At 52.9% G+C, this 26,203-nt stretch overlaps 1 long non-coding RNA gene across 1 annotated transcript; it reads right to left on the bottom strand.

The window, feature by feature from the left end:
• Positions 1-3,311: 3,311 nt before the first annotated feature.
• Positions 3,312-26,156, bottom strand: LOC131495308 (uncharacterized). The gene is made up of 3 exons (XR_009253882.1): positions 25,838-26,156; positions 4,713-4,885; positions 3,312-4,053 (listed from the first exon to the last, which is right to left on the bottom strand). It is a non-coding gene; the product is annotated as an uncharacterized LOC131495308 (long non-coding RNA).
• Between the last annotated feature and the right edge of the window lie 47 nt (positions 26,157-26,203).

Below are 26,203 nucleotides of genomic sequence, written 5' to 3'. Positions count from 1 at the left end.
ATGGATGGATGGATGGATGGATAGGTAGATGAGTAGATGGATGGATAGATGACAGAGAGATGGACTGATGGATGAATGAAGGTATGAAGATCAAAAGCATTCTGTCTTCTTTTCCTTCACCATTGTCTCTGGCTTGAGTCCAAAGGCCTCTTCTCAGGGCCCCCCACTGCTTAGCACTGCCATAGGCTTTGATGCCATTGACTCCCACCCAGTCATTGAAATTCTCTGACTCTAGCTCTGAGGAATCATCTCTTTGTGCCACCTCTTCCTTAGTCTCCTTCCTTGACTGCTGGCCCCTCAGGTGCCATTTCCATGGAGATGTTCTCCATGACTATCCTTCAGCCCAGTTCTCCCTTTCTCCCCTCTCTATGGGCATCATTATCCCACAGGGTCAGCTCTCATTTCTGGCCTTGATTTCTTACCTGAGCAACAAAGTGAAGTTTACTATGCCCAATGGTTATTTTCCTACTGTGGTCTCACTAGCACCTTAAGTCCCAAACTAGAATACTCTCTTTCTCTTGTTACCTTCCCCAAACAGTCTGTTCCTCCTCCTGGGCCTCTGGCCCCTGCCCTTGCGGCACAGGCTTGAACTGTCAGACTCCCCATTTCATCATTCAGGTGATGAGAATGTGTTCTGGTGTTTCTTCATGCCCTCTCGGTCTCACTCCTTCACCGGAATTCAGGACCTGCTCTCTCTTTCCTGGTCTTTTGAGCCATCATCTGTTATAGTCAGGGAAATAAACACCAGCTGCTCCAACAGACAAACCTTCAAGTCACAGTGGCCAGAGTGTCCTCTCTTTCACTGTATTGGATATCTACCGCTGTGTGCAAACCATTCCAAGGTTCAGTGGCTCGAAACAGGAACCGTGATTTTGAGTGTTGACTGGACTCAGGTGGTTTTTCTCTTCCACGTGATGTTGGCTGGGGATACTGTCATCGAGGGCCTCGACTGAGCTGGAATGGCTCCCTCAAGTGTCTGGCCCCTTGGGAGGAATGGGCAGGACAGTGGACTCCACTGGAACACTGAAACAGCTGAGTACCTTTCTCTCTCCATGTAGCCCCAGGCGTCACCCCGTTTACTTAGTAAGGTCAACAGGGTAGCTGGACTTCTCATGTGGCATCTCAGGGCTCCCCAAGTGGGAAAACATCAGCTGCCAGGCCTGCTTAGGACTTGTATCCCTAAATGACCATCACTTATGCCACATTCTGTTGATTCAAGGGAGTCAGAGGATCAGCCCGTAGTCAGTATGGGGGGGGGCACTACACAAGGATATCACTATACTAACCATCTCATCCCTTGTGTGATGGTTTTGGTGGTAGGGCCCTTGAGAGGTGATTAGGTCATGAGGCAGAACCCTCATGAGTGGGATTAGTACCCTTATAAAAAAGACCCCAGAGAGCTTCCTCACCTGTTCCACCATGGGGGAGGGGGGACACCTCTATATAAGAGAGCTATCTATGAAGCACAAAGCTCTCATCAAACACTGAATCTGCCAGTGCCTTGATCTTGGACTTTCCACCTCCAGAACTGTAAGAAATAAATATCTGTCATTTATAAGTCACCCAGACCAGAGTATTTTGTTATAGCAGCTCAAACAAACTACAACAGATGTGGACATTAGGAGGTATGGCTCAGTAAGGCCATCTTTGAAGACTAGTGACCACATTCATTCAGGTCACAGTCCTCAGCAGGACTAGATAACATCATTTGAAATTTGTGGACTTCAAAGTCGGCATGACAGAGGAAAAGAGAGAAAGGGAGAGAGCTGGAGAAAGTACAGTGACTTCTAAATCCCTCTGCACATCAGCCAGAACTAGTCCTATGACCCCAGCATGACTGCAAGGAAAGCTTGGAAATGGGGAGGAGCAGGTGACTATTTGGTAAGCCCTCATGGCCTCTGCCCCATCCTCTGTGTCCTCTAAGGATGGTCCCTGTGTCAGTGGGCACAAGCAGACTCCCATTCACTGCGGGTGGGTGTGTAAATGGTGACAGCCTCTGCCGGAGGCAGTGTGACCTCCCCAGCCTCCTGCTTGCTCCTGGGCTGGGTGTGGAGACCACAGAATCTGTGGGCCCTCCAGGCTCTAAGACTCAGTGGGGATGACTAAGCTACAGAAGATGAAGTCTTAAGAACTTCAGGACACCAGTCTCCTGTCCTCTTTACAGAGTATTTTGTAGTATTGGCCAGAAGGGAGAGGAACTCATTCCTCTCCAGGGTGGAGGCTGCTGGTGTGTCCCTGCTGGTTCCCACCTAGTGGAGGAGAACACACAGTATCATTGTGGGAGGCAGAATTGACCACATTGGGCAAGTTGATTTGTGTAGCCTTTTCACTACACTGTGCCCAATTCAGGGTGCCGTATTAGTACAAAGGTGGAGAAACCAGAGAGAAATCCAAAAACAACAAAACCACTTGACCTATAAGTGAAGGTGGAAGGGATTGGGATTAACTCATCAAACGAACAGGAAATGACTCAGTGTCAAATGCCTGTAAGCAGCAAGTCAAGAGTGTGGACATGGGTGTCGAATGGACCTGGCTTGGATGGCTGGCTCCATCGTTTACCAGCTGTGGGGCATTAGTCATGTTACTTAACCTCTCTGAATGTCACGTTCCTCATTTGTAAAGTGGCCAAAGTCGTATTAGCTCCCTCGTAGTGTTCTTGTGACCGTTAAATTAAATCATGTGCGCACTGGGCTCGTGGTAAGCATTCAGTAAATGTGGGCGGTGTTCTTGCTGTTGATGTGGTTATACTTCTTTCCAACTTTGTTGGAATAACATGATAATTTCTACAAGTAATGAGGTTACTTGAGAGGGAAATCATTAATAGTCAAGGACCTCAACAGATCCTTAGTGTGGCAGAGCAAACCCTCCCAGCCCCAGCCCCTGTCCACCTCTTCCACAGGATCCTACCTCACACCACACACCCCATCCCTGAAGAAGAACTTACAGTTTGAACTTGTTAAGGTTCTTCTGGATCAATCTGGATGTACTTAGGCAAACTGAAGGCATACTGAAATCCAAGCAAGCACTAAAGATGCAGAATTCAGGAGGGGCAAGCACCAGGCAGGTCTTGGAGACGGAAGGACTTCAGAAGCCATGCCATGTCCTCTGGGTTTCAGAGTCACGTGGAAGACAACCTGGGTCCCCAGGAGGACAAATGGCCAGGGGTGGGGAAAGTGTACTTCAGGGAAGGCCCTGCCAGAGAGTGAACAAAGCAGGGTCAGTCTCTCTGACAATCAGCCTCAGCATAATCCAGTCGGCATGGCCTGGAGTGGAACCCACGTGCCACCGAGCGGAAGAGATGATCCCGAGGCTTTCGGCACAAGCACGTTTTATTTTATCAGGAAGGAACCCTGCTGAGCACACCAAACTCTTGGTTTTATGGGGATTACTGCTGAGGAAACATAAAAAATAGGCCTTTACTTTATAAAAGAACGCATTTTAAAGTTTTAAGCAAATAGAGGGGGCCCGTACCTGGAAACAGCAAGTCACAAAGGGGCTTCGTGGATTAATGCACCTTGAGGAATGTGGCCTCAAATCAGGAGTTGTAAAAAGCGCATTATAAATGTAAGTGTTCTGATGAATCCAGTGGCCTAAGTGCCAAGGCTTTCAGGGACCAGCCAGGAAATCACAGTGAGCAAAGTGGGCCAGGGAAGATGGAAGAGGGAGCAGCGGAGGCCGTGGCGGACAGAGGAGGGCACGATCAAGCTGGATGCACTCCATTCACCTGCTGCAGTGGGGAAATGCAGGCCCAGCGCTGGTGGATCTCCTCTTTCAAAGAGAGGTTGGAGATTGGGGATTTTTATGAGAATTTTCCAGATTTTTCAATGTGAGTGACTGACTCAAAAGTTGTCAAGCAATGGGAGAACCACCCGTGGCATGTCACAGACTGAAGCCCACCCCTGGCCGTGCAGCCTCCAGCCCCACTGAGAGAGACCCGAATGCACATCTGTGGGGGCCACCCTGCCCCTCGTTCTTCTCTCAGCATGGAGAAAGGGCCGTGCCACCAGGCTCGGGGAGAAACGGGGAACCGAGAAAGTCACCTGCCTCTTCCTCCTGAAAGATGAAAATGTTACTTAAGGAGGGTCCTTTTGTTTCAGTGATGCATCATTATGAAAATGTTCAAACATACAGGAAGGGTGAAAGAATATTACAGCGAATGTCCATATCTCCACCACCTAGGTTCCGCCATTAATAATTCGCGGTATTTGCTTTATCGCATACCCACCCGTCTGTCCGTCCCCCCAGCCACCATCTACATAGACTCGTAATGAGGCTCCGGGCAGATTAGCAGGGATGAGGTCTTGGAAGATGTCCCGGCTCCTTTCAGATTCGTATCCTGACTTTTCCTTCCTCTGCTCTGATTTAAGGGAAATAGGATTCCCAGGCCCTGTCGTCTTCTAGCTTGTGGGAGCAGGCAGAGACATTGGTAGAGGCCGACAGGCAGGAGAGGGATTTGGGCGTTTCTACTTCCCTCTCTCCGTTTTAGGTGGTCCCCAACTGCACTAGAAGGGACCCGCCAGTCATCCTCCCGGGGTCTCGTCTCCTACCTGACATGCCTGAAGTGACTCCAGCATCTATCAGGTGGCCGGAGATCCTGGGCTCCAGAAACAGCTCCTCCTCCTCCCTTTGACCCTCTAGTCCTAGAGGGGACCGTGACTTCCTGCTCTTGTCGATGTCTTGATTGCCTTACCATTCTGTATTTCACCCCTTACCTCCCTCCATCACCGTGGAAACACTTCCCTGCATCGCATCCTCTATCTGAAATCAGCAACGTGGATTATTGTCTTGATTGGATCCAGGCTGAAACAAGAGGTTAGTACATCTGTGACCCTCGGTCTTCTGGGAGGCACAGGCCACGACACGAGATCCTTCTTGTGGACAACACCTGTGAAAGAAGGAGGGGAGGGGGCTGTAGAGGAGGAGACAGCCTCAGAACCACCATGATGGAGGCTATCTGACACCAGCCAGGAGGAAGAGGGTCACATGGACCAGCCCTCAGAAGGTCCTGCGGGGGTAGGAAGGACCAGCCTCTATCCTCCACTGTGCCCAGAACCTGCCAGGAGCTGCTGACAAGGAGAAGCCTTGGCCCACACACCCCTTCAGGGTCCTAAAGGTGCTGCAGCTGGAGGCTTCCCCACAAACTCACCCACTTTCCAGAAAGTTCTTCCTTGAAGGGAGAGCCAAGTGGTATGGCTCCATACCCACAACAGCAAGCCCCTCCTCTGGTTTTTAATTTTTTTTTAATGTTTATTCAGTTTTGAGAGAGGGAGAGACAGAGCGTGAACAGGGGAGAGAGAGAGAGAGAGTGAGAGAGAGCGAGCGCAACGGAATCTGAAGCAGGCTCCGAGTTGTCAGCACAGAGCCCGACGCGGGGCTTGAACCCACAAGTCATGAGATCATGACCTGAGCCGAAGTGAGATGCTTAACCCTCTGAGCCGCCCAGGTGCCCCTCCATGGGGACTTATAAGTTAGTGATTAATCACTTGGGTCATAGTGGATGGGATGGTTGGGGCCCAGCTGAAATCAGTTAAATGCAGAGAAATGTTTTAAGAGATAAATCTCATCCAGTTGTCAACTGGCACATGAGAAACTGTGCTCTAAAACTGACGACCAGAACCAGCTCTAGCCGCTGGACTGAAACACTCCCGCTCAGACTTAAAACCGTTGTCATCAGTTATAATTTATAGCCAATAAAATGCGCTCCTTTAAATGCACATTTCAGTGGTTTTTGATGAATGTATACACCTGTGTATCTGAAGAGTACATCTTGATGAATTACAACGTAGCCACCACCTCAATGAGGATATAAAACCTTTCCATCGCCTCCAAAAGGGCCCCCTGTGCCTCTTATTAGTCAACCTCCACCCTCAGCGCCAGACAACTGCTTACCCAAACCAAATCGGATTTCTCCCTGTTCGCTTTTGTGTCCGACTTCTTTCATTCAGCGTAATGTCTTTGAGAGTCACTCAGATTGCTCTGCGCGTCATCGGTTTGTCATTCTTACTGAGGATACGCTAGCATTCCCTTTCACGAATTACCCCACTTTGTGTACCCAGCCACCTGTTGACAGATGTTTGCATTACTTCTGGTTGTAGACAACGATGTCCTGCCCTGCTGTCACCAGGTTTCATTTCTCTGCAACTCGTTCATTGTTTTAATATTTTCCTTTCGGGTAATGGTAGAATCGCATGTAGCTCTTTTTTTTTTTTTTTCTTTTTTTTTTTTTTTTTTTTTTTAATTTATTTTTGGGACAGAGAGAGACAGAGCATGAACGGGGGAGGGGCAGAGAGAGAGGGAGACATAGAATTGGAAACAGGCTCCAGGCTCCGAGCCATCAGCCCAGAGCCCGACGCGGGGCTCGAACTCACGGACCGCGAGATCGTGACCTGGCTGAAGTCGGACGCTTAACCGACTGCGCCACCCAGGCGCCCCCGCATGTAGCTCTTAAGAGACACTACGAAGAGACCCAAATGTCCTTTACCCAGCTTCCATCAAAGGCAGCATCTTGTATGACGATAGAACAGTACCAAGACCAAGAAAGTGATCTTGCTACAATTCGTTGACCTTATTCAGGTTTACCAGCTATGTATGTGCTCATGTGTGTGTGCATGTGTGTGAGCGTGTGTTTAGTTCTGTGCAACTTTATCACACGTATAGATTCGTGTGACCCCCACCACGCTGAGGAGGCAGACCAATTCCATCACAGGATCCCTTTTGTAGCCACAGCCTTCCCTGTCCCCCTCCATAACCTGGCAACCACTCGTCTATCCGCTGCTATAAACTTATCGCAGCAATGCTATTTACATGGAATCATGCGATTTGTGATGTTTGGAGGCTAACTTTTTTCATGCGGCATCATTCCCTTAAGACCTATCCCAGGTCTTTATGTGTATCAATGGCTTTTGCCTTCTTATTGCTGGGAAGTATTTCAAGATATCAACGCATGAGTTGGTTTAACATTTCACCCCCTGAAGGACACTGAGTTATTCCCAGCTTAGGACTAATACAAATAAGGCTTCTATGAACATTTGTATACAGATTTTTTGTGTGAACACGAGTTTTCCAATTTCTGGAAGAAATGCCCAATGGTGCAATTGCAGGGCTCTACGGTAAGGGCATGTTTAGTCTTGTAGGATAGATACTGCCGTATTCTTTTCCAGAGGGGTTACACCCTCTTACATCTCCGCGAGCAAGCTTAAGTGGCCTAGTTGTTCCTCATCCCTGCCAGCATTTGATGATACCACAATTTTTTGTTTTAGCTATTCTTACAGGTAGAAATATGTCATTTGTGGTTTTCTTTTGCATTCGCCCCATGAATAATGCTGAGCATCTTTTCACGTGCTCATTTACTATCTGTGTGTCCTGTTTGGTGACATGTCTGTTCATGCCTTTAACCCATTTTCTAATTGGATTATTTGGGTTTTAGTTTGTTTCACTGTTGACTTTTAAGAGTTCTTTATATATTCTAGATACTAATCCTTTGTTGCAAGTATGTTCCCCAGTGGGTTGCTTTTCTTTTTAGCCTCTTAACAGATTCTTTCACAGAGCAAGAGTTTTTTTTAGTTTTGATGCCGTCCCATTTATCCCATTTATCCATTTTTTTCTTGTTTTTCTATTCTTTTTTTTCTGTTTTTAATATTTATTTATTTATTCTGAGAGAGAAGGAGAGCTAGCAAGCATGCGAGTTGGGGGACGGGCAGAGAGAGAGAGAATCCCAAGCAGGCTCTGCACTGTGAGCACAGAATCTGACATGGGGCTCGATCCCACAAATCATGAGATCATGACCTGAGCTGAAGCCAAGAGTCAGACGCTTAACTGACTGAGCCACCCAGGTGCCCCCCTCTTCCTTTCTTTCTTTTGGTGTCAGGTCAAACAGCTAACTCTTCACCTAGGCCTGGTTTAAAATATTTTTTTCAGAAACATTTAGTCATTTTATATTTTACATTTAGGTCTGTGATTTCTTTTGAGTGGAGTTTTGTGTAACATGTGAGATTTAGGTTGAAGATCATCTCATTGCCCACAGATGTCCATTGGCTTTCACACCATTTGTTGCAAAGTCTCGCCTTCCTTCATTGGGCTGCCCTCACACCTTTGACAAGTATCAGTTGGGCATACGTGTGTGGATCTATTTCTGGGTTCTCCACTTGTTCTATTGACCTGTGAGTCTTTCCCTGTGGCAATTTCATACAGTCTTGATTACCGTAGCTATATCATGACCCTAACATCATAACCCATTCTTTAAAAAAAAAAAAATAAATTTGAACTAAATTTCTCTTTAACTTCTTTCACATACTTTGAAGATCTCACCGGAGATGGGACACAAGTGAGAGTCAGGAAAGTAACACAGAAGGTCCTGAGCTAAGCCAATTCTTGAGCAAGGAGGAGGATGGGAAAGGCTCAGCAGGATTCCCACTCCCACGGGGTGGTGGTGGAGTAGGGCTTTAGTCACATGGCACTGGAGATTGGCACACAGGGCAGGAAGTTTTGGTAAAGGTCCTGCCATTGGGCCAGACCGGCCCCAAGACACAGAGCACTTAAAGGAATTATACCAGAGGGATGCTCAGTGCCACATTTTTGTGCACACGGAGCCATTACTGGAGGCTACTTATTGGTAACCCCAAGACTCTGTGTCTGAGGCATCTTTCCTGAAAATAGGAGCCTCAATCCACAAGGGGCAGGGATCTGATAGATAAAACCTCGTCCTCCTCAACCCAGGATGGAATAACTCAGAGGTATGGTCTCTCCTGCCTTCCCATCTCCAGGCAGGCATGGGCTCCAGCTGCCCATGGGGGCAAACATCTTGATCATATACTCTTTCACCTCAATTCCTTGTCCTACATTTCCCACTCACCCTGCAGGTGCCTCCCTGGGGTGGCTTCTGAAAATTAATTATTTGCATCATATGTGCTCAGGGTCTCCTTCTAGGGGACACAAACCAAGACAGGGGCCGAGGGCTGACTTTGAGCTGGTTGCCCTTGGCCTACAGTTTGTGTTGGTGCCATATTGCTGTCACTGCATGTCTGGATTCTTATAAACCAGCCGTTCCCTAAAAATTCCCATTCTTGTGTGATGAAACCTCCTGTCTCAACTAACAGCAACCTGCATCTTAGGTATTTTAACCTGGAGACTTGGGGAGGGGGGCAATTATTTGAATGCTGTACTTTATTCTTAGCTTATAAAAAGGAGTAGTGATGTGGGACTGAAATTGTTGCCCCAAAATTTATATGCTGAGCCCTCATCACCCTCCTCAGTATGACTATATTTGGATATTGGACTTACAGGGAGGTCCCTAAATTTTAATGAGGTCGTCAGGGTAGGGGCTCTGATCTAATAGGATTGGTGTCCCTATGAGAAGAAAGAGACCACAGATCGATCTCTCTCTCTCTCTTTCTCTCTCTCTCTCTCTCACACACACACACACACACACACACACACACACACAGAGTGAGGCAAGGCCACATGAAGGCCATATGAGGACACAGCAAGAAGGCAACCATCTGAAGCCAGGAAGGAAATTCTCTCCAAGAATCAACCAAGACCTTGGTTTTGGACTTCTGGCCTCCAAAACTATTCAAAAAGAGATTTCTTCTGTTTGAGCCACTCAGCCTATGCTCTTTTGTTATAGCAGCCCAAGCAGGCTAATACAAGTAGTAGATAGATGGGGGGGGGGGGGCGGGGGGAGAGACAGGGAGTGATGGGGGAGGGGAGGAAGGAAGGAGACGAGGAAGCTAGTTCATACTAGTGAAGAGTCTCCTTAACTCAAAACAACTGAGACCGTGGGGGGAAATCTTTAGAAAGGCCAGAAGCGGGGAGTCAGCTTTGATCAACACTCACGGTACCAAAGGAAAGGAACCAAAGTAAATGACACATTAGAGTACTAGAAATGCTTCCCACGAGATCTGAAAGAGGCATGACTACGGAATTCTGTCATCTTCTCTGGGTCTTATGGAACCAACTCGTCTCCACAAGTAAGCTTCTGCTCAGCTCCCGGCCCCCCTTGTCTGACGGTGGCAGAGGGCACGAGTGCCCAAATCTGAGCAGCACTGGGGACAGAGCCGCCCCGGCTGCCCCACCAGGGCTCTGCACTCGTGTGCAGGGACACACAGATGCACCTGAGGGGCTCTCACCACCTGACTGGGGAAGCTCTCTCAAGAGGCTCACTTCCCAGGCTGGCAAACGTGGTTCCAGATTTGACACAGGGGATGTTTTTGGCCGAACCGCTGCTGACTCTAGCATCCAGACGTCTGAAATCGTTCTGCCTGGGAAATCAAGCAGAGACGTTGTAAGATTCCAAAGACCAGCAACTTGAAACTGGACACCTAAAGACGTGGCAAGCCATTTAGCAAAAGAGCCTAAACGTTAAAGCACTAAAGCATGCCCCTTAGGTCTGCTCAGGAGAAATCTGCCTTCTTCTAGGTGCCTCAGACCCTAACGGAGACCAGATGGGCAGGCTCACAGCCACCCAAGCTCCTCACAGTGGGTGGGGAGGGTTGCTTAGGCTCACTGTGGGCTCCGGGTCGGGGCAGATGGTCTCGTCACGCCGATGGGGGTATGCCGCGGGGCTGGGAGTATGTGTGGTCGCTCTGGACCTGTGCTCACCATCCCGAGCACCCCCCACCCGATCCCGGGCTCCAGGCGTGCAGGGTCAGCCTCAATAACCCACTCCGGCCAATGGAGGGCAGCAGAGGGCAGCAGAAACCAGCCTGCTGTTCAGGCACCAGGGAGCCTGTCCCTAAAGGGTGGTGGCTGAGAGTGCCCAGGCCCAGAAGGAAGCTCTCCCGGGATCCCAGCCCGGTGAAGCTGTTGGACAGAGGCGGACAGAGTCATCAGGCTCCTGCGGCACGGGCCCTTGGGGACGCTGGTTCTTTCCTCCATTCCGGGAGGAGCCACTGGCTGGCTTAGACGTCAGGGTCAGACCTGTGTGCCGCTCTCCCTCCCCAGCTCCTGAAGGGTGGTGCTCCTGCTACGTGCACCTGCTATGTGCCAAGGCCAGAGTTGCCGCCAGCCTGAGGTGGAGGAAAGGCCCGCATGGGGGCTCAGCACTGCAGGCCCAGTGTCTGAGCGTGTGGCAAGGACGGGGTGCAAAGCAGGGCTCGGACGGAGCCCCGGAGCACCAGGCCACGCAGCCGAAGGACTCAGGGCCCCGGGGAACAGGGAAGGCTAATGAGGAGATGTGCGTGCCAGAAGCTCCCTAGCAGAGAGGTGAGTCATTTGGCTGCAGGGATGAGTAAGGGCAGCACTGGGAATCTCTCTAGGGGGTTCGTTCCAGGCCCCGGGTGCTGGGGCCGGGTCAGGCTGTGGTGGGAGAGCGGAAGGAGGGTCTTGGAGGGAAGGGTATTAGAGAGGCAGACGTGGAGTCCTGATGCCTGATGGAGCCCAGGGTGACTCCCGCCCGGGGTCTGGCCCAATCATCACCAAATTCGGCATCAGTAGAGTTGCCTTCAGCCATCAACTTCCCAAGGATCACCGAGGCCCGGAGCCCATGCTCGCTCCAAGACAGGCCTGAGTGGGAACCCCAGCTCCACCCACACTGCCCAGTGGCCTCTGGAAAGTCACTTAACTGGCACTCATCCTGTCCGAGCCTCAGTTTCTTGACCCATAAAATGGGGCTGTGTATAGCAGTGCTTACCCCCCACAGGAGTGCTGTGGGGACTGAGATCATGTACGTGGCACTAAGCACAGGGCCGTGCGTGGTTTAAAGGCTCAGAGTCTGGGAGCCACTGAACATCACATGGCCGTCACTTGATGTGTAGCAGGAGCAAGTGACCGTCAGCTGGGCCCGGGGCAGGCCCTGGAGGCTGCTCCCAGAGTGACTGCCCGGGAGCTCACGTGGCCAGGCTGGTCAGGTGCCTGGGATTCAGGCAGCAACCTCTCAGTTCACCAGCTGCTGCTCATGAGGGCCCCCGAGGATCCGGGGGGGGGGGGGGGGGGGACCGAGAGGGTTGCTGGAACTCAGAAGCCCAGGGCCACGTGGGGCGATCTTGTGCAGGACCCCCGTCTGCCCCTCTGGAGGCCCTCCCACCCCCTGCATCCTGCCGTGTGTCCCAGACTCTGACCTCTGCCGCCCACACGCGCTGAGGCCCTGCCTTCTGGCTTCCGCGTGGGCTCAGCCGATGACGGGCGCCAGCCGGGACCCGGGGCGCGGGGAGCCAGGCCGTGGTCCTTACCCCCCTGCCTCCCCGCTCATGGCCCTCACTGTGCCCTGCCCCACGGTGCTGCAGGCACAGCGACTCTGCCGGCCACGTCCGGAAACCACTCCCTCCTCTGCCCCTTAAGGCCTAAGGTGGCAAATGGCTTTCTCCGTGACTCCTGTGGCTCCAGGAGCAACTCAGCCTCCCTCCCTGGTTCCCTCAACTCCACCCACACCTCTGCCTGGAGAGGGGGTGGTGCCCTGCCCAGCCCCTGGCCGGCAGGGAGAAGGCACTCAGGGAGGCCCCTGGGGTGCACAGCCTGGAGCCCCCGTGAGGCCAGGATAAGAGAGCCCGGGCTTCGTGCTCAGGCCGGGAGCCCTTAGGTTACCAAGTCCTGCAGGGGAGACCAGACAGCACAAAACCCAGGGTGTGGGGACAGAGGTCCCAGAGCCGCCCCGGCTCAGACTTGCTGTGGGTTAGTTAGGCTGAGTGACGACACCAGAGGACACACACCCACCAGGGAAGCCCCCGCAGGTAGGAGATGCTGGGCGTGATCGGGCAGCGAGAAGGAGCCCTTCCCAGAGTCTGTACGGAGCCCTCGCTCCATAGAGCGGAGCCTGGAGCCCGGGACACGTGTTCCAACAGCCACAGTGGTCCGGCCCCACGCCAGAAACCACACAACCCATGACATGACTAACCTGCCAACAGAGACAGCCAGCTTCCCATTGTTTCCTGGGAAATGGCAAGCCCAGATCCCACGCCTTCACATCCTGAGAATTAGAAATAGCGTCTCGCCCCTTCTCCCCTCCAGCCCCCACCCCCGCCGGGGCCACCCGCCCACTCACTGTCCCCCGCCCTACAGCTGTGGCCAGATGGGATGCCCCTCCAGGGCCTGCCCCATGGAGGGAGGCAGGGACCGGGCCTCCCCGGGTGGGGGTGGTTCGGGTCAGAAAGGGAGTCGTTGGAGGTTGGGTCTTCCTAGAAGTAGCTGCTAATTGGGGTTGGGAAAGAGGGTACAGCTCTGAATGGAACAGCCCCAGGCAGCTGTGGGTGGGTCCCTGGAGGCATCTGCAGGCCTCGAGGTCCTGGGGCTGTGAAGGCACTGGGCCAGGGATCTTGACCCTGTACTTGAGGACAGAGGGAAATCCCAGAAGGCCCATTCCCCCGCCCCCACCCTCTGAAGGCCCAGGACTCCCTTAGCTGCGCTCCGGGATCAGAAAGTCAAGTGATGCAAGGGGCTGATGGAGTTAGCAGCAGGTCCCAGACGACAGCCTGCTGAGAAGTGACTCCGAGGGGCCAAGTCAAGGGGACTTAGACCACCAACCAGCTAGGCAGGGGCACCGGGAGATGAGACTTCTTTTTTAATTTGCTATTAAAAACAAAACAGAGCGAAACAAAAAAGCATTCAAGTAACTACTGTGGATAAAAACACTTGGCTTGGGGGCACCTGGGTGGCTCAGTCAGTAAAGCGTCTGACTTCGGCTCAGGTCACCATCTCAGGGTTCGTGAGTTCGAGCCCCACGTCAGGCTCTGTGCTGACAGCTCAGAGCCTGGAGCCTGCTTCAGATTCTGTGTCTCCCTCTCTCTCTGCACCCCATCCCCCTCGTGATCTCTCTCTCTCTCTCTCTCTGTCTCTCAAAAATAAAATAAACATTTAAAAAAAAAAAAAAAAGCCACTTGGCTGGAGGGCCCAGTGCTAAATTTCCATAACTTATCTATAGTCTGGTTTTATTTTGTGTTTGTTTTTTTAACGTTTATTTATTTTTGAGACAGAGAGAGACAGAGCATGAACAGGGGAGGGGCAGAGAGAGAGGGAGACACAGAATCTGAAACAGGCTCCAGGCTCTGAGCTGTCAGCACAGAGCCCGACGCAGGGCTCGAACTCACAGACCGTGAGATCATGACCTGAGCCGAAGTCGGACGCTTAACCGACCAAGTCACCCAGGCGCCCCAGTCTGGTTTTATTTTGAATCACACGATTGGGAGGGAGGAAGAGTAGGGCCACCTAATATGTCCAGTGTTCTGGGTTTACAGGTCCTAGTCGCCACGGATTCCCCGTAATAGTGTGGCTTGTGACGAGAGTCTCCCAGTAAAAGGGCATGAGGCTGGGGACCCTGTGTTCCAAGGAGTCAGGGCCCCCAGGAGTCCACAAGGAAGGACTGGAGAGCAGAGGGCCAGCATTCCGGGGTTTCTCTGTTGCTGCCGGGCTCCTCCGGGGGCGGGGGCCACAGGGGCCACATGCAGCCCCACCCAAGGGGCAGATGTGCGACGGTGGGGCGCCTGCATGCTTGTGAGGGGCTCGCCCTCCAGCAGAAACCACATCCCTGACTTTAATTATGCATTGAAGTTAAACTCCCTGGAAGCTTGTTGGCCGTGCGGAAAGCCTTGAGGCCCCAGCCAGGCCTGGGTTGGGGGAGGGAACCCGGAGGGGGAGGTGGGTACAGGGGAGGGAGTCGGGCTACTGAGAGAAGGCATCCACACTGCATTGGAAATCTCATCGCTCAGCACAGGGCCCTCATTCCAGCCGCAGGGGGACCCATCCACGCTGCACAGAATTCTGTTGAAGGCTCGCCTGTGCCCTCTGAGCCCAGACGCCAGAGCTGGGGAAGCAGTCCCAGGGTTAAATGTGGGCAAGCTGAGGCCACCACGGGCAGGAGTGTGGGCCCCCACGCCAGCTGGCCTTAGGAGGATGATGGCCCCGCCCCTGCCCGCCCACCCCTTTAGAGCAGGGCTCCCTCTGTCCCTCCCCAAGCTGCCATCCGGGGCAGGAGGCTGTGTGCCAGTCCTGCCGCTGTTGGGGATCAGCCTTGGAAGATGCGTCCAGCCCTCGGCAAAGACAGACCCACGGTGAGAACGCAGGAAGGAGAGGCAGGGAGGACAGACGTCCCCGTGTGATGAGCACCGTCCTAAGGGTCTTTAAAATCCTCGAATGGAGCCAGGTGCCAGGAAGGTAGGGCAGGTGCATTCCTACTCCACCTGGTAAGTACTGTGCATCTTAGACAACGCCCGCCCCTCCATTTAGTGCCCTCTCACATGGGGACAGCTCTGGTACCTTCCTCGTGGGAGGCTGTGCGTATGGACTGTGACCACGGGGGTAAATCCTACAGAAGAGCGCCTGGCACTCAATGAACCGACCCCAGCCTTGCAGCACAGTGAGGCTGACAGTCTCCTCCGAGATGACACAGCAAGGGTGACATCCAGTCTCCCAATTCGGACTGTTGGTGTTTTTATAGACCGATGATTTGTAATCGACTGCCCTCGATGTGAAATGAAAGCATTTCTCTGACACCGATTTATGAAGCATGTTTACGACAGCTGCGTTCAAATCCTCGTCAGGTCCTTCCGACCTCGGATTCATCTACGTACTCCCACCTGCTGTCCTTGTCCGTCCCAGAGGCATCCCTGGATCTCGGTATGGTGGGGATTTCGTGCTGTGTCCTAGACATTCTGGTTATCGTGTTAGGAGACTTGATCCCAACGAAATGTATTTCAGCAGATAATCGCCCAGCTTCCGTTGAGGTCGAACTTGCGGGCGTCAGCTCCAAGGACGGCTTAGTTTTTGGAACACACGCTGTGTCATTTAGGTCCGCTTCATTCTTCCCGTGCTGCTGGGGCTGCGGCTCCGTCCCTGCAGGTGTGGTCCCCGGGGGCAGAGGTCACTGGGCCCAGGTATCCTTACATCACCAGGCGGAGGGCAGTGAGACACATGGCTCCTGCGGCTGCAGGCAGGCGGGCCCCCGGGGGTCCAGCTGTGGAGGGGCCGGGACAGTCGCGGCTGCTCCCAGATCGGCCGGCCTGCTGCAGCCCGGTGGCTGAGCGGGGCTGGGGCTGTTCACTGAGTCTCTGTTGGGTTCCCCTTTCCCAGCCTCTTGGCCAGAGAAAGTAGGCTTTTTGAGATTTTTTTTTCATCTCTGCCTGTTGGAGGTTCTGACTACAGGTCTTTCTGGCACCCAGATAAAATGAAAACCCAGCGAACATCATTCCTCGGGCCCTGAGATCTCCGGCCTCCACCTTCTTGCAGCCTATGTTTTGTCCACGGTGAAGTCAAAATCATTTTCAGGGGGTCAGGTTATTTTTAGAATAGAGGAACCGGGGAAAGGAAGTCCAGCATCATTTTTCCAGAATCAAAATCCTAAGTCCTTTATAACCACACGTTCCAAATCTTCTCTCACCAGGTCCCACTAAATACCCCCAAATACACACTAAATACCCCCAAATAGTTCCACGGGGCTGGCTGGTCTTCTCAGGGGATGGTTCTGGATAAAGGGCTCATCGTCAGTCGGATAAAGTAAGATCAGCCTTGGCGAGAGGAAGCCCGTGCTGCTGGACCCACGGTGCAGACCTCCAGGTGACCAGGGACAGAGGCTGGCCTCTGACGGAGGATGAGTCCCCAGCACACCCACTGGCTCAGCGTCTCCTCTGCAGGGGACAGCCTCTGGTGAGCACCGATCTGAGATAAAAACGCAAATGTGGTACCCACTCCCCTCTTGGATCTTGGGAGAGACACGTGGCTCCTCGTCTCGGATCCTCCCATCTTCCTTCCTCTGGTTCCCTGACCAACCAGAGAGGCTCGCACCACAGCCCGGACCTGCTCAGCACCCTCCCGTGCTTGCAGCCCGGCTCAAACCTGTCAGCCTTCCAGGTCACTTGCTAACTGGACTGGAGCCCTATTCCCACGTGAGGCATCTGCTGCCTCCAAAATCCAGAGTTTCGTCTAACGCTGGTGGCTCGGTGTCTGTCGTGGGGATCGCGAAGGGAATATCCTGCCATGACCGAGAAGGCATGTCCCAGCATGCTCTAGATCACTGGACCCCTAAAAAGCCCCCCAAAGCTGCGCACCCCCGAGTCTCACAGGATTTGCTTTCAGTTCCCGATACTCATGTCCTACCCGGGCAGCCAGCCTCCCTGCCGCTCCCGATGTGCCAGGTGGAATTAGAAAAACATCAGTACGTGGGACAAGCATGCTCAAGGTTCCTGAGGATTCTATGAAGACGCCGATCAGAGAGTTAGGATCGCCCTGAGACAGCAGAGAGGAGACGCTACTTTCTTCCTATGCGAAAGCGAACTCACTGCGGATCCTCTTTCCTGATGACAGTGTGGAGGCTCCCTGACGAGTGTCAGCCCAGAGTCCGCATCCAGTCACCCTCCTAAGGCCAAGCATCCTCCTTCACCCAGTACACAGTTACTCTGCCAAACAGCCATAGGTCCCTCCGGGGGAAGGAATGTGGGATATGCACGGCATATATTGTAATGACCTTGCAAGGTCTGTCCTCCAGGGGCCCGGCTTCTCCTTGGGTCAGCGGGCTCTGGGTCTGAGAACTAGTTTCGATCTGGAAACTGGAGGGGATTCTGATTTTTCATTGCAACATCTGATATCAGCCTTCTGTTTTTACTAGTTCCTGGCTTCTTCCGCATAGACCAACCCAGCAATGTCCTAGCTGGAGCCTCGTCCTTTGCGTCCCGAGGAATACCATGGTCTATTAGCCAGCCCCATAGATACCAATGGGCCAAGGGGCCGTGGTCGCCTTTCTGGATTTTCTGCCATTATGGCAACTCTGCCTGCCTTGCCTCTGACAGTTGAGCACCTCCACCTAAACTCTGTTTGACGATCCTGACACCCCTTGACACTAGGGAGTGAAGTTCCACGGCATAATCTACTGTCAACATTGACAGCATTGAGCACAGCCAGTACTGAGTTGCCTAGAAATGCAAAACCACTCCTCATAGGCGTGTTCCTTACTGTCTTGGCAAGAGAAGTGACCTCTGGGCCTCCCGGGGAACATAGTCAAGTGATAGAGCCTTCAGCCTCACATGATGGATTCCTTCCCACATCTCTACTTGCCCAAACCCTCTCTGCTCTTTCTCGACACTCTAGAGAGACAGCCTCAGCACGCCACCTCACCTACAGCATCTGGATAACTCCCAAGTATGCCTGCTGGGAGGTCAGATCCTGAGACACGGCCACACTCTGCCAAATCAATAAACCCAGTTCATTATCTTCCAGTCTGCCCCACACATTTCTTCTGTCGCTCAGTGACATATACAAGCCGGGACCTGCGCTCCCATCCACGAAGAGGCCGTTTACGCCCAGAGCAGGAATTTTGTTTCCTCACTTGGGCTTCGCTGAGACCTGGCCCTCGTCGCTGGCCTAGAGGAAAGAAGGACAGACGGCGACAGGTCTTGAGAATGGCATCCTGTTGTCGGACAGCTACGACAGGTGAAGCTGATGTCCAGGCACCAAATGGACCAGAGGCTGCTTCTTCATGCTCAGAGCGTTCTGGGGTATCTGGGTGTTCAAACTCAGACTCATCCACCCAAACGTCCCCGTCCCAGGATGCCACCACTGCCCTATGAAGGCCCTGGCTGCATCACAGAAAACCTGTTCAGGGCATTCCCTCTGTAGCTGTGGCACACATTTGCCAGATATCGGTATCAGCTGTCCCGTGAAACCTGAATTTCAGAAAAAGACCGAACATTTTAGTAAAAATAAGTATGTCTCGTGAAATATTTAGAACATACTTATACTTGGGGAAAAAAACAACTGTTTGCTGTTAACCTAAAATTGAAATTTAACTAGGCAGCCCGAATTTAATCTGGAAACCCTCCACTGGCACCCTTACTATTAAAAGCTGGGTCTGATTATCAGCACAGGCTGCCCAAAGGTGTCAAGAGATACGGATTTCTTTCAACAGCATCACCTGGAGGCCCTCTGGCTTTCCCAGTATGTCCTGAGAGACACCTGTACCTGCCATTTATTTCTCAGGTTTGCGTTAGGGTTAGGGTTAGGTTGCTTAGGTCTGTATTACAGTTTTTAAATGACTTTAAAAGCCTGAAAATTCTAATCGAGTGTCTCCGAAACCCTGAACTGCATTTACAAAACTAATTTCAGGGGTGCCTGAGTGGCTCAGTCAGTTGAGCGTTGGACTCTTGGTGTCCCGTCCGTCATGATCCTGGGGTCATGGGATTGATCCCTGCTATCGGGCTCCGCACTAATGCGCAAAGATTGCTTGGGATTCTCTCTCTCTCTCTCTCTCTCTCTATCTCTCTCTCTCAAAATAAATAAACATTAAAATAATAATAATTATAATTTCAAAAGCGGTGACCTAGCCCATGCTCCTGGGCAGGGGGATCTGAGCCAGTTTGGAAGGTTAACTTGGGAAGGGTGGAGTTCGAAGGGAAGGCACAGAAGCAGGTGGACATCAGGTTTCCGCCCTGGACCGAAGGCACATCTGTGCTCTAGGAAACAAGTGTGCCCATCTGGGCTTGGGGGGCAGGAGCTCTGGGAGAGGGGGCTGGGCATTTGAACTGGCTTGGGGTGCAGGTGGCTGGTTCACGTGAAGACGGGTGGGCATGGGCATAGGGGAGGGTGGGGCGAGGGTGAGTGGGCACAGGGTGGGCTGCAGAGTGGAGGGAGGACGGGGTGAGGGGCCGCGGGGCTCTTGCTCCTGGCTCTGGCTCGCTCTCCGGTTGGCCCTGACCTCGGAGCCCTTGCTGGCTGGTGGCGGGATGACCCGAGGAGGTTCGGGGGCAGCGGTTCAGGGGAGTCAGCGGGTGACAGATTAGCCACACGGCCGATGTTCGGGAACATTCGTTACAAGAGTGTGATGTGAAGTATGAAGTGCGGCTCATGCGGTCGAAACTGAAATTAGGTCACTCCGAAGTGTGGACGTGAAGAAGGGGTGGGGAGAGTTGGGGCGCCTGATGTAACCATGGTGACGCGGGAAGCGGGGCTCACGGCCACCGGATGCCTCGTGGTGCACGGTCAGGGGCTCCCCGGGCCGCCCCCGCGCTTTGCTCCAGCAGGTGAGCCTCAGAGGGGCTCTGGCTTTGACGTCCTGGTCTGTTCCTCTGGCCGCACTGCCCGGGCGCAGGTGGCCTCCCCTGCGGTGCTGGTGCCCCGCCGGGCTGCGCTTCAATCTGGTCTCCCCTCTCTGACGGTGACAACTGGCCCGGCGTCTGGGCTTCCTCACCTGCTCAGCCCAGGTGGTGCCAGCAGGCGCCCCACGCACGTGGTCAGGCACCCACGCTGCCCGGCACTCGGCGGGTCTTCAGGGAGGACCGGCCCTCCTCCCTGCGGAAGGGGGTCTTGGCATGAGATAGAGCATGCAACCATATGGCCCGGATTCTTTCCCTTCCGTTCGAACCATTTCTGCTCCGGGCCTGAACCCCTGGTAGCAAGAGCCCCTACCTGAGCTCGTCCAGGGAAAGGCAAGTGTTCACTGGCCCGTGCCTCACATGACCTGAAGCCTCCAGAACCCCGAAAGCCTGAGTGGTCTGACGGTTTTAGAGTCACGGGCTTCGTTCCTCGGGCGACTTCTCTCTCTCTTCGGCCTGGGCCTTTCTGGCTGCTTAGAGCTTCCTCTCAGCAATATCAAAATCTAATTCCTTACGTGTTCTGATGAGGAAAAGCACGTTGCCTAAACGAATTTGCGAATCCTACGTTTCTGTAACCCTTGAACACGGGGTAGGAACAGGCAAATGAAATCCTGTCCGGCTTTGGGTAGAAGGAAACTGTTTCTTGCCCTCTGACCTCCTTCCTGGGGAGAGAAAGCAAGGACGACCTCGGCCCAACTCAAGATAGAGGAGGAGGAGGCTGAGCTGGGTTGGGGCCCAGGATCTCCCAACACTATAAGGGCCGGTTGGGGGGGGGGGGGGCGGCAGAAGCAAGAGGAGAATGTCGGCCCCTTCCCAGCAAACCCCTTTCCCCAGGAGGGCGCCGTTGGCACGGGGTGGTAGGGGCAGAGCTCTGTTTGGAAAATGCCCATCAGTCAAAGTTAACGACCAAGGCATCATCATCGGCAACGACACGGATGGAGCTGGAGGGTATCACGCTAAGTGAAATAAGTCGGAGAAAGACAGATACCATTTGATTTCACTCACATGTGGAATTTAAGAAACTAAACAAATGAGCACAGGGGGGAAAGAAGAGAGGGAGGCAAACCAAGAAACAGACTCGTAACCACACAGAACACCCTGCTGGTTGCCAGAGGGGAGGTGTGGGGAGTCGGTGGGGGGGGGGGGGGAATCAGGGAAACAGGTGCTGGGGATTAAGGAGTGCACCTGTCGTGATGAGCACCGGGTATCGTAGCAAAGTGCTGAATCACTACATTGCATACCTGAGGCTAACATTACACTGTAGGCTAACTCACCGGAATTTAAATAAAATCTTTCTTAAAAATCAAGGACATCACCAAACATCATCTAACTACCGGTCTATTCAACAAATAGTTCTCAAAGACCTACTGTGCACCAGGCACATCAGAGTGAACATGCCGGTCCTAGTACCCTCAGAGACTGGAGCAGGGGAGCCCAGACGTGAGCCAGGTCCCCACACACATGGCAGGTAAACTACATAGGGGAGGTTCTGCAGGAACGTGCAGGGAATGAGGGCACCCCATGTGGGGAGGGCTGGACGCTCCGAAAATGCTTTTCAGAGGGAGGGGTGTTGAGCTAGGAATGAAAAAGGGAGAAAGACCAGACCAGGGGAGGGGAGGGGAGGGGAGGGGAGGGGAGGGGAGGGGAGGGGAGGGGAGGGGAGCCATCAAGGGCTGGAGCTCAGAGAGCAAGGGGGGAGGGCGGGACAGCTCGGAGACAGCAAACGGGTGTGTCACAGAGGTCAGGGTCAGTGTGGGTCCCCAAATGTGGGGGGTGGGGGGCAGTCACGGGGCCCTGTGCACTGAAGAGCTGACTGAAGCAGGGTCAGGTGACACTGCCTCGAAGTGATTCCCTGCCCGGTCCCCACAACCACAGAGCCCAAAGAGTGCTTCCAAAAAATGGGATTTTCCCCAACTTCTCAGATTCGTAAAAGAAAAATGAAGTCATTCGGTACCTGATGAGAACATGTTTTCCTGTAACATACAGGTGGTTTCCTGAACATGGCTGGGGTTTGGGGCCCTGTTTCGTATGCGTTCACCTTCCCGTAAGTTCACCTCCAAAATTCAGTTGCCTCTTGCTAACCCAATGCCGACCTGGCCCAGAGGATTTAGACAGGGGAGAGCGAGGGAAGGATTTTAACGGCTGCCTGCAGCGAGCTAGAGGACCCGGGAGAGGCTGTGGGTTGGGGACAGCCAGCCTTTCAGCACAAATCCTGGACCCTGCCACCTCGGAGATGCTGTAGGGTGCTCCCTGGTAGGCCGCGGACCTCCTTCCCCCTGGAGCCCCCTATCTATGAGCAGAGATCAGGCTCGGCCCAAGCCCAGGCTTCAGCGAAACTTGCCTGCGTGGCTCTAGCCCTGGAGAGGCGGGGTCTCCCCAACTGTGAAATTCAAGGATCCTTTTCTGAAGGCCGTCTTCCATGTTGAGCTTCCTGCGGGAATGGCCCAGACCCTAATGCTTCCCTGCCTGTCATGCCTGTCCCGAGGTCCCAGCAAAGGCAGGGTCTCCAGACAGCCACCCCTAAGACAAGGAGGTGGGGAGGAGGCCTCTACTGCCCTCTGGTGTCCACCCATCAACCAGATTGCAGAAGAGTCTGATGGCTCCGTGGGCAGCTCACTGCTAGAGAGGTAAGCTGTCCCTAACCCACTGTGTGACCTCAGGTATGCACCGCCCCTTCTCTGTCTCTAAGAGACAGAAAACACTAGTTCAGAAAGATACAGGCACCCCTAAGTTTACTGCAGCATTATCGACAATAGCCAAGATACGGAAGCAACCCAAGTGTCCATCAAGACTTGAGATGGATTTCTGCAAGGTGGTGTAGACAGACAACGAGCCATAAAAAGGAATGACAGCTTGCCACTTGTGACAACACGGATGGAACTAGAGGGTATTATGCTAAGGGACCTCAGTCAGACAGCATGACACAAATACCATGTGCTTTCACCAGATGTGGAATCTAAACAGAACGAATGAAGAAGCAAAACAGGAACAGACTCACAAAGGCAGAGGACAAACTAGTTGTTGCCAGAGGGGAGGGGATAGGGAGATGGGCAAATGGGGGAAGGGGAGTGAGAGGTACAAAGGTCCAGTTAGAAAATAAGTTAGTCACGGGGATGGGGGTACAGTCACACTATTGTAATAGCCTTGTAGGGGGACAGGTGATAACTACACTTACCGTGGCGAGCACAGCATCATGCATAGAATTGTGGAATCCCTGTGTCGTACACCTGAAACGAACAGGACATTGTTGGTCAACTCTGTCAATCGATCAATCGATCGACCAAGAGATAGGATTAAACCACAGAGCACTGAGAAGGAGAAAGCCAGCCCCAAGCAAGTGAACAAGGAAGGATAGTCACAGGGGCAGGAGCAAAATGTCAGGGATCCAGAGGGTACCACCAAGGGCACGCTGGGAGCCCTGAGAAGCTGGGAAGGCAAGAATGTTGGGTGACGACAAACAACCGAGCCCCAAGATCCCGGCCAGAACCCACCAAGCGCCACTGCCGAGCTCTCTCTCTTTGCTTCCCTGTCCTCTCCTGGTTTCCCCTAAATAGCTAAAGTAGGAAATCAAGGTACTCTCAACTGGATCCTACGCTCCAAAGGATATTATTGAGACAACTGGCGAAATTTGGAAGGGTTCTCGTGAGGAGATACGGCAATGGATCACGATTTTGCCAGTTAGACCATTTTTGGAGGAAATTGCCCTTGTTTGTATAAAATACAGACTAAAGAAAAATCATGTCATCAACTCACAAATGGAGGGGAGGAGATCTTTGTGCGATAGTTGCAAATTTCTCTAATTTTGAGATTGTTTCTACAATTAAAAATATTTTAATTCTAGAGTTTCCTTGTAAAAATTGCATACATTCTTTGACTCCACGATTCAATTTTAGGATTTTATTCTATAAATATATCGGTATAAATATGTATGTACCATGATATGTATCATTATAAGTATGTCAATGATATGAAGTGTTGTCTACAATATCTACATGACAGAATTTTTTTGCATAGCAAAAAATCAAACATTGGCTGTCCATCAATAGAATGGTAAAATAATTACGATAAACTCATGCAATGAATACTCTGCAACAATTAAAAAGAATGAATTTGGGGGACACCTGGGTGGCTCGGTCGGTTGAGCATCCAACTTTGGCTCAGGCCACTATCTCACAGTTTGTGGGTTCAAGCCCCGCCTTGGGCTCTGTGCTGACAGCTCAGAGCCTGGATCCTGCTTCGGATTCTGTGTGTGTGTGTCTCTCTCTGCCCCTCCTCAACTCGTACTCTGTCTTTCTCGGTCTCTCAAAAATGAATAAATGTTAAAAAAAATTTTTTTAAAGAATGAATTGGGTCTATAGCAGTAGCAGTCAATATTTACCAAATATTCACCATATGGCAGGTGTCACCCAAGCGCTTTATGTATATTGATTCAGAACCACCTACTATGTGGATCCCATTGCTATCCCCACCGTGTAGACGGAGAAGTGAGCCCCCCGAGGGGGGTGGGGAATAACATGCCCAGGACATCACAGCTAGAAGGGAATACACCCAGTTGGGAGTCCAATCTTGCAGCTGGATCCAGAGTCTATGTCCTTTCCCACAACCACAGTAATTCCGGAACAATACACGAGACACCATTAGCAATAATTGCCTTTGGGGAGCGGCGTCGGGAGCAGAAACAAGGGCAAATCTGACTTTTCATTTTATGCCGTTTGTGTCCTTTACCACAACTCTTTATCATGTATCACCAAGTATCACTACTGTGCATTTTTAAAAACCCACCCATTAAAATAAAGCATAAAAAATAACATTTAAAAAAACACACTTCTGCCCTTAAGGAACTTACAGTCCCGATCCCAACTTTTAAAGGATTTATTCACTTTACAAGAAATAGTAAAATACATGGTAAGGAAATGAAAAACATAAGAACCGACTCATATGGGCTGTGGAAACTGGCTTATAAGTTGCAATTATTTCCAGGGTTTGCACCCCCACCCACCCCACCCCCTCCCCCCCCCCCCCCCCACCAGTTGATGATGTTTGGGGAGGGTTCCTATCCTAATGGAGCCCAAGTGCCTGAAATACCCAAATTCACTTGCGGTGCTTGGTGGGCACAGCCAGGTAACCAACCACTCTAACCGGGGTCGCAATTTGTGGCTTCTGAAAACTCCTTACGAATCATACCTAATGTGACTTCCCAGTGTTCCTACAAGGTTTAGTTTCCTCTTCGGTATGGAGACGATAGTATCTGTTCACCTAACTGCGCCCATTATGTATCTATTACTCATCCTACCCCCATTTTGCAGATAAGGACACTGAGTTTCAAAGGTACCTCCTGGCGCAGGGGGCGGTGTACTTTTCACTTCAGAATTTTTTAAGGATAAGAGAGACGGTGGAGGGGGGAGCGCTCTGATGCGCCCAACTCCGGAAGACCGCGGGAAGTTGGGAGCTTCCCTAATTGTCCCCGCGAGTTCCCAAGGACCGGCGGGGGCCGGGGCTGGTGGCGGCGCTTGGAACCGGAACTCGAAGCGCCCCTGAGCGCGCGCGCGGGGTCCTGGCGGGGAGGGTGCGGGGAGCTCGGAGCAGGGGTCCCCTCCACTGCGTCCTCCGAAGGCACCTCGTCCGGTCTGCGCGCCCCGTCTGCTGACTCCGCCCCCAGCCGCGGCTGTGCGACCCGCGGGACTGTCCTCGGTAGGCAAGGCCCGGGTGCGCTCCCCGCGCGGGGCTCCTGGCGCTGTGGGCTTCCCGGCCCTGCCGCGCCCCGGGCAGGATGGAGGGCGGCCAGCGGCAGGACCCGCGCGACGAAGCCCTGGGCCCCCGGTCCCGCTTACCAGTTGGCATTCCCATTTACTAGGCGGTGGCTTTCGGTAAGGCTCTTTCCTGAGCCTCAGTTCGCCCACCGGTAAAGCCGGAGTAAATTGCGTTCGCCTGCAGCATTGGGATGGCAGTTGAAAGTCCCGCGCGCTCCGAGGGCGCGTTCAGACAAGCGGGTCGTGGCGCGGAGGGCCGGGCCGCCGCAGCCGCGTCGCCCCGGCAGAGTCGCCGCAACTCCCGGTGTGGGCTCAACCCTCCCCCTCCCCGCCGCCACCTTTGTCCCGGAGGGTGGCTTGGGGCGCGGAGTCGGGGGCGAGCCTCTGCACCTGCGCCTTCAGCGCCTGCGCCCTTCGCGCGGCACCCGGAGGCACACCCGGAGCTGG

This window comes from Neofelis nebulosa, chromosome 2 (assembly GCF_028018385.1).
Source record: "Neofelis nebulosa isolate mNeoNeb1 chromosome 2, mNeoNeb1.pri, whole genome shotgun sequence".
NCBI classification, from domain to species: domain Eukaryota; kingdom Metazoa; phylum Chordata; class Mammalia; order Carnivora; family Felidae; genus Neofelis; species Neofelis nebulosa.
Note: the sequence above shows the minus strand (reverse complement) of the source record. Positions and strands in the feature narration are given on the sequence as shown.